The 6,952-nt window shown below is 49.7% G+C and overlaps 1 protein-coding gene across 3 annotated transcripts in view; it reads right to left on the bottom strand.

Moving 5' to 3' along the window:
- Positions 1-6,952, bottom strand: part of P2RY6 (pyrimidinergic receptor P2Y, G-protein coupled, 6) — a 35,649-nt gene that overhangs the window by 19,801 nt on the left and 8,896 nt on the right. For 2 of the 3 annotated variants that reach the window (XM_010849511.1, XM_010849514.1), the window contains exon 1: positions 6,738-6,922. The exons of the other annotated variant lie outside the window; for it this stretch is intronic. The gene's annotated coding sequence lies outside the window, so the exon portion shown is untranslated. Of the gene's footprint in view, positions 1-6,737; positions 6,923-6,952 lie in introns of those variants that run through there. 3 annotated transcript variants of the gene reach the window in all.

Raw genomic sequence — 6,952 nt, 5'->3', positions numbered from 1 at the left:
GGGCTGGCAGAGGAGCCCAGGCCCCACCCTGCCTAAGGGGACAAATGATCCCATCAGCACACCTGGGTCTCCCTGGGGGGCTTGGCGAGGAGGCCCGGCTCTGGTCCCTAGAGCCTGCAGACCTGACCAAGCCCCCTCCGTGTCTGGCCTTGTGCTTGACCGTGACCCTACCCAGGAGAGTGAATGGACTGTGGGGGTATATGGGACTGCACCGGAGAGACGGTTACTAACTGGTTACAGTGATCAGTGCCACGTGACGGCTGCCTTCCAGTCTCACGAGGAGAGGCTGGGGCGGGGGGCGGGGGGCAAGGCCCCACTCGCTGCATTTCCCCGATGGGAAACCCGAGGCCCCACTTCAAATTAATCACCAAGCTCTGCTTGTTCTCCATCTTTATACTTGTCAGGCTGTCCCCTCCTCTCATCCTGCGGTCCCTGCCTCAGGCTAGTCAGCAGCCACTTCCTGCTCCGTGTCTTCCACCTCCCCAGCCAATGCATCCCCTTTCTGCAGCTAGAGAGGTCCTTGCTCAGCAAAAACCTAACCTCAGGGCTCCCCCGTCCAAGCAGTTGTATGGCTTCCCAGTGCCTGGGGATAAGAACAAACCTAGTCTCTGCTGATCTCTCGGTTCTCAGCACTCATATGCAGCCCATCCACTCACACATAACCCACAGGGCACCAACCCATTTTCACTTCCTGAGTCCAGCTGTGCTCTCCTGCGTGTCCCAGTCGGTGCTGTTTGTGCCCCTGGGTCGCTCTACAGGGCAGGTGGCAGGCTCTGGCTGTGAACTCAATGACATGGGAGACCCAGATCCTGCCCTCAGGAGCTCAGCATAGAAAAGGAACATACAAGTACCTGAAGATCCACAATCCAAGGCAGACATCCTGTTCCAGAGCCCGGTGGAAGCCCAGGCAGGGAGGGATGGTTCTGGGGGTAGGGAAGTCTCGATAGAGGAGGCAGCAACAAAACGGCCAAGTGTCCACAGAGGCCAAGGGCATTTCAGACAGAGAAAACAGCAAGGGCAGAGACTGGATGAGGCGCGTGGAAGGACAGTGAACACAGCTAGAGCGGCAGTGTACCAGCAAATGTGGTCAGAAAAGAGGATCAAACTTATAACAATAATGATATGAGCACTGAGCCCGGTGTGCCAGATACACAATCATCATGACCTGTGAGACAATACTGGTATTGTTTTCGATTTATACTTCAAGTGGGAAAACTAAGCCACAGAAAGGTTAGTTAATTCGCCCAAGGTAGCACAGGTAGAAGGAGTGATGGGCTATGAACCCAGGCAGTATGGATCAGAGCCTATAGTCTTAGCTCCTACAGTGCACCAGGGCTGGAGTAGGGAAGCACTCGGGTGACAGGCAAGTCCAGCCTCTCCACTGCTCTGCCCAACCTGCCTGGGACCTGGCTTGCTAAGGTTCACCTTCTCACGAATCACAGGGCCCCATAAATGCTGCCTCCTCCAGGAAGTCTTAAGGAATCAACTAGAAGGATTCCCTCTACTTCCAGAAGCCCCCACGGGAAATTGGAGATGAAGTATGGCTTTTCAAACAGAGCCTCCTAAGCCCAGTTGCCCAGTGGATTCCTGGACCCCCTCTGCCTGTCAAGCACCTCTGGCTGTGGGGAGCCGCCTCCTCCATTCCATGGTAATCTTGTTCATTCAAAGTGGGCACCTGACCCAGAGCTGGTCAGTCAGAGCATCCATCCAGACCCCTTACCAGTGATTGGTTCGGGGGAACAAATTAGGGTCTACCCCAGGCTTTTGGTGGAATCAACATGAAAGTTTCCCTCCCAGGATTATTAGCCATGAGGGCCATGGAAGCCTGGTGCTTCTGGAAAGGACTTGGATGAGAATGTAGTAATCCAGCAGAAGGTCCAGAGAAGAACTTCCCTGGTGGTCCAGTGGTTAAGACTCTGCACTCTCAATGCAGGGAGCCTGGGTGTCGATCCCACAGGTCACAACTAAGACCTGGTGTAGCCAAAAAAATAAATATTTAAAAAAGAAAAGAAAATCAGGAGCAACGATATAAAAAGAGAATACTGATGGCATCATTGTAACTGGTGGATCTAACCATATCTGATCTAGGTCTACTTCTGAATCTGAATTTTTCTTTACATTCACTAAAACAGTTCCTGTTCAAATTGGTAGCATTTGTCGTATGCAATCGAAACATCCCTAACCAACATAATACCAAAACCACAGACAACAAAGGGAAAAATAAATTGGATTCCATAAGAACTGAAAACTTTTGAGCATTAAAGGACACCATCAACAGAGCAAAAAGCAACCCACAGAATGGGAGAAAATAACTGTAAATCATACATAGGATATGGGATTAGTATCCAGAATATATAAAGAACTCACTCCTACAATTCAACAACTACAAAAAAAAGCAATTCAAAAATTGGTAAAAGACTTGAATAGATACTCTCCAAAGAATATATCCAAATGACTAATAAGCACTCAAAACCTGTGTTTTGAAAAGATGCTCATCAAAACTAATCAGTAGGAAAATGCAAACGCAAACCATATGTAGATACACACCTCACAGTCATCAGGATGGCTATTATAAGACAAAACATGAAATAGCAAGTGTCGGTAAGGATGTGGAGATCCTGGAACCCCTGGACATTGCTGGTGCGAATGTAAAATGGTGCAGTTGTGAAAAACAGTAATGGCAGTTCCTCAAAACAAAGAAAGAAACAAACAAACACAGAACTACTAGAAGATCCAGCAGTTTCACTTCTAGGTGAAAAGAAGGGAAAGCAAAGACTCAAACAGATATTTATACACCAGTGTTCCTAACAGTATTCTTTACAACAGCCTAAAGGTAGAAACAGCCTAAATGTCCACGGATGGAAGAACGGATAAGCCAATGGTGGTGCCTACATGGATGTTTGCTTTCTTGGGTACGTACCTAAGAAGAGAACTGTTGGGTCATACAGTAACTCTATGTCTAACTTTTGAAGAACGGATAAAATTTTCCAAAGTGGCTGCCCCATTTCACATTCCTATCAGCCACATATGAGAGTTTCAGTTTCTCCACGTCCTCACCAACACTTGTTACTGTCTTGTCTTTTTCCTTATTTCCATCCAAGTAGGCATAAAGTGGTCTCATACTGTGATCTTGACTTACATTTTCCTAATTACTCCTTTTTGGTTATTGTTTATATTTTACCTTTGCAGTACAGGTATTTCTGATCTAAGGCCTGACATCTTTGGTGGAACAAGTACCCCACAGAGTAGGAGAAGCATGGTTTTCAGGGCCAGACTGTCCTGGTTTTGCATCCTGTCTCAGCTTCTATTAATATTAGCTGTATGACCTTGAGCAAGGGATATAAAACTCTGAGTCTCAGTTTCCCCACTGACTAGATGTGGATGACAGTATTAACCTTTCATGGTTGCTGCTGTTGCTGTAAAGATAAATCTATAACATAGCCATGATGCGGGCCTGGCACAAGTAGGTCCTCAGTGACTCACTAAGTCTGAGAATGTGACAGCGGAGCTTTCTAGGTTGGTCAGGAGACCTAGGCTAGTGACTGTTCAGTTTTTAATCTATTGTCTGTTTTATTTGAGCTACTTTCTACAGCAGAGGTATTTTAGGCTGCCTCAAACCTCAGCCTCTCTGTGCTTCTCTTTTCCCTCTGTGACATGAGAAATGAGACTGCGCACCATAACGTCAATGTTTGTCAATCTGGAGGGTTCATTCTAACACCTTAAAAGTCTTGTCTCTTGCCTCAACCATCAGACTGATGATGGTTTCGCTGCTACTTAAAGGAATATCTCTTCCCTCATAAAGAGCTCTCCAGGGTGAGGAAGGAAGTGAATTAAACCTTCCTATGTGTGTGCTAAGTCGCTTCAGTTGTATCTGACTCTTTGCGACCCTATGGACCATAGCCTGGCAGGCTCCTCTGTCCATGGGATTCTCCAGGCATGAATACTGGAGTGGGTTGCCATGCCCTCTTCCAGGGGGTCTTCCCAACGCAAGGATCGAACCCATGTCTCTTATGTCTCCTGCATTGGCAGGCAAGTTCTTTACCACTAGCACCACCTGGGAAGCCCCAAATATCCCTAAGAACCTACACGTAATGTTATGTGCAGTATTTTCTTTTGTCCACTCCATGAGCTGGCCAGGTAGGTTTTAGTACCCCATTTTACAAATGGGGAAATTGAGATTCCAAGAAGTTAAATGACTTGTCTGAAATCACATGGCCAGCAAATGCTGGTACCTAGATGCAAACCCAACTCTGATTTCAACATCTGATTTTTTTCCTCTGTGCAGAGTGTCCCCCACCCCCACCCTGCCTCCCAACAGAAGGCCCTTCAAGAACTTCTGAATGAATGAATGGCTGATTCTCATCTTCCTGACTTGACAGAGCTATTGTCATCTCTTTGAGCTGAGATCTGCCTCTTAGACAACACAGGTCAGCTCTCTCCTGGGGCCACAGAACAACCTCTACTCTGTTCCAGGACATAAAAATCAGTGCTGCACAGGGAGTCAGGATGCCAGGCTCTGCCCCCACTACAGATTTAACTCATCTAGGCTTCAGTACCCAGCCAATGAGTTCTTTAACCCAAAGACTAGATCTCCTCACCTTTGGGTCCCTGGCATGCAGCACAGGGCTTGGCACATATGCCACTGAGCCAGCCTAGGACATCTCCATAGGCCCACACCTGCATCTTGCCCAGGCCTGCCCTCTCATGGAAGTGGTTAACGACAGGGCTGGACCTGAGGCAGGGGTAACAGGAAGATACCTCCACACGCCCAGCTCAGGGCACTGGCCCTTACCAGATGTGCCAACAGTCAGAGAGGAACAGTCAGAGCGGGGCCAGCAGATCCCCACCTCAGACTGAAAGAGAAACCCACTTCAGATACAAATGGGGAAATGGCTCCAGGACAAGAGGGGTGAGGGTGGGTGTTACTGGGGAGGGCCCGACAGACACAGCTTCCTGAGAGTCTTGACCGGCCTCTGTTGCAATGGCATCTGTTACTAGGCTCCACTAACTCACCCCTCCTCTAGGGAGGACAAGTTAGAATCTCGGGTCCAACATGGGACAAGACACTTTAATTTCTCTGAACCTCAGCCTCCTCAACTTCAGAATGGGGTAACAATAATCTTGGCTGCATTTGCTTTCATGTGAAGCACTTAATACATAGTAGGTGCACGACAAATGATAGCCATTGTTATTACCACTTAACCTTCTCTTTCAGCTCAATATTGACTGAGGGATTTATTCATTTGTTCTTTCATTCACTTATTCATTCAGTCAACCAGTCAGTACACCCCTGCTAGGTAGGCTGCAAGAGTCAAGGATAAAGATTTTGGAGTTATGTACGAGTTGAAACCCTGTTGCCACTAGTTGGGATGCGTAATGTTGGGAAAGCCATTTCCCCTCACTGAGACTTCATTTCCTTGCCTGTAAAATGAAATTAGTAAGAGTACCTGGGTAGGCAGTGCTGGGGGTTTTATGAGGAGCCAAAGGGACAGTGATGTGCGAGTGGCTGGCATAGAGACTTGGAGGGAAAAGCAGGTGGCGGGTGGGCTGTGAAGAGGAGCCAGGTGAGCTGCCAGCCCTCCAGACTGGGCAGCTGGGCCTCCAGGGGCAGGATGGGATGAGAATGGGCTGGAGGGGAGAAGAGTCGGTGAGCTCAAAGACAACTGCTGTTTCCGGACCACGGGCGGCTCCCTTCTGGTAAACTAAGAAGCAGTGAGGAAACATGGAAAAAGAGACTGGAAAAAGTTTAGGGGAGAAAAGTGCCAGCCAAACGGGAAGCCTTGGGCAGCACAGAGTTACCCCCCAGCCAGGTCAGAGGACCACACACAGGCACACATGTGCACACACACTCACAAGCTGCACATTCTCACTCATGCAAACACATCCAAGGGCTTGCACAAACACACACACAGATGCACCATCAGAGGCCCAGCACTTTAGAGTCTGCAAGTGGCCTTCTCATTTATCACCTCATCTGATACAGATGGGTAGAGAGACTGTCCCTGGATTGGCTTCGGACCCATTCTAGAGCTGCCCAGAGATGTGCGTCCCTGGTACCTTCCAGAGGCCAGGGCCCTTCCCATGGGCAGTGCTGCTCAGCGTTCCCCGTGTGGTGTCGTCGGAGCTGGATGACAACAGAAATGCCAGAAAAGTTTTAACCCAGCTCCCCCAGATACACTTGTTCACCCTGCTGTGCTCCCCTTTAACAAATCACACCAGGACTCCGGACTCACTTTCCTCACCAGTCACACGGAGGCAAGTGCCTCTTCCATGGATGCCCATCTGGTCCTAATCCATCCCAGCCTCTTCCCACCACAGACTCCTGCGGGCACAGCCTCCGCCCTGAAGGGCGCTCATCAGCATATAACACTTAGTTTTCCAAAGCTCAGGGGAGAGCACTGTTACCCCCATTCTACAAACTGAGGCCCAGACAGGGAAAGTAACTCTGACCAGGCCCGTGTGACCCCCAGTCCCGCCCGCACTGTCCACTCCTCCTCACAGCCCAGTCCCCACGCCGTTGCTGTCTCCTCCACCCTCTGCTCTGCACAGACTGTAGCTTTAGCCACAATCAGGCCAAAGAAGGGAGGTGGACCCTCAAGTCCGCTCGCACTCTCTCTCCATGAGAGAGTGGGCTCATGACCTGCAATGAGCCAAAGTGGCTGCAGGTGGTCCCTGTGCCAAGCTCTGGGCAGGGGGTGGCACTCAGCACCCTCAGGGCACTGACCCAGAACACTCACCCAGGAGGCAGTGAGCACCACGCAGGTCCATCAAGAGTTGGGAAAATTCTGACTACTGGAGCAGTCCCTCCTTCCTTCTGGTCAGTTCCTGTGCCCCCAGCTGTCACATATACAGCTCACAGTCGTCCCCGGAGACAGCCAATGAGGAAACCGAGAAATTGAGGAGGGGAAGTAACTTGCCTCGGCCCAGAGCTGGCAAGCAGCAGGGCGGGGAC

Source organism: Bison bison, unplaced genomic scaffold (genome assembly GCF_000754665.1).
Source record: "Bison bison bison isolate TAMUID 2011002044 unplaced genomic scaffold, Bison_UMD1.0 scf7180017864284, whole genome shotgun sequence".
Lineage (NCBI taxonomy): Eukaryota > Metazoa > Chordata > Mammalia > Artiodactyla > Bovidae > Bison > Bison bison.
The sequence above is the reverse complement of the archived record's forward strand: the minus strand, read 5'-3'. Positions and strand labels throughout refer to the sequence as shown.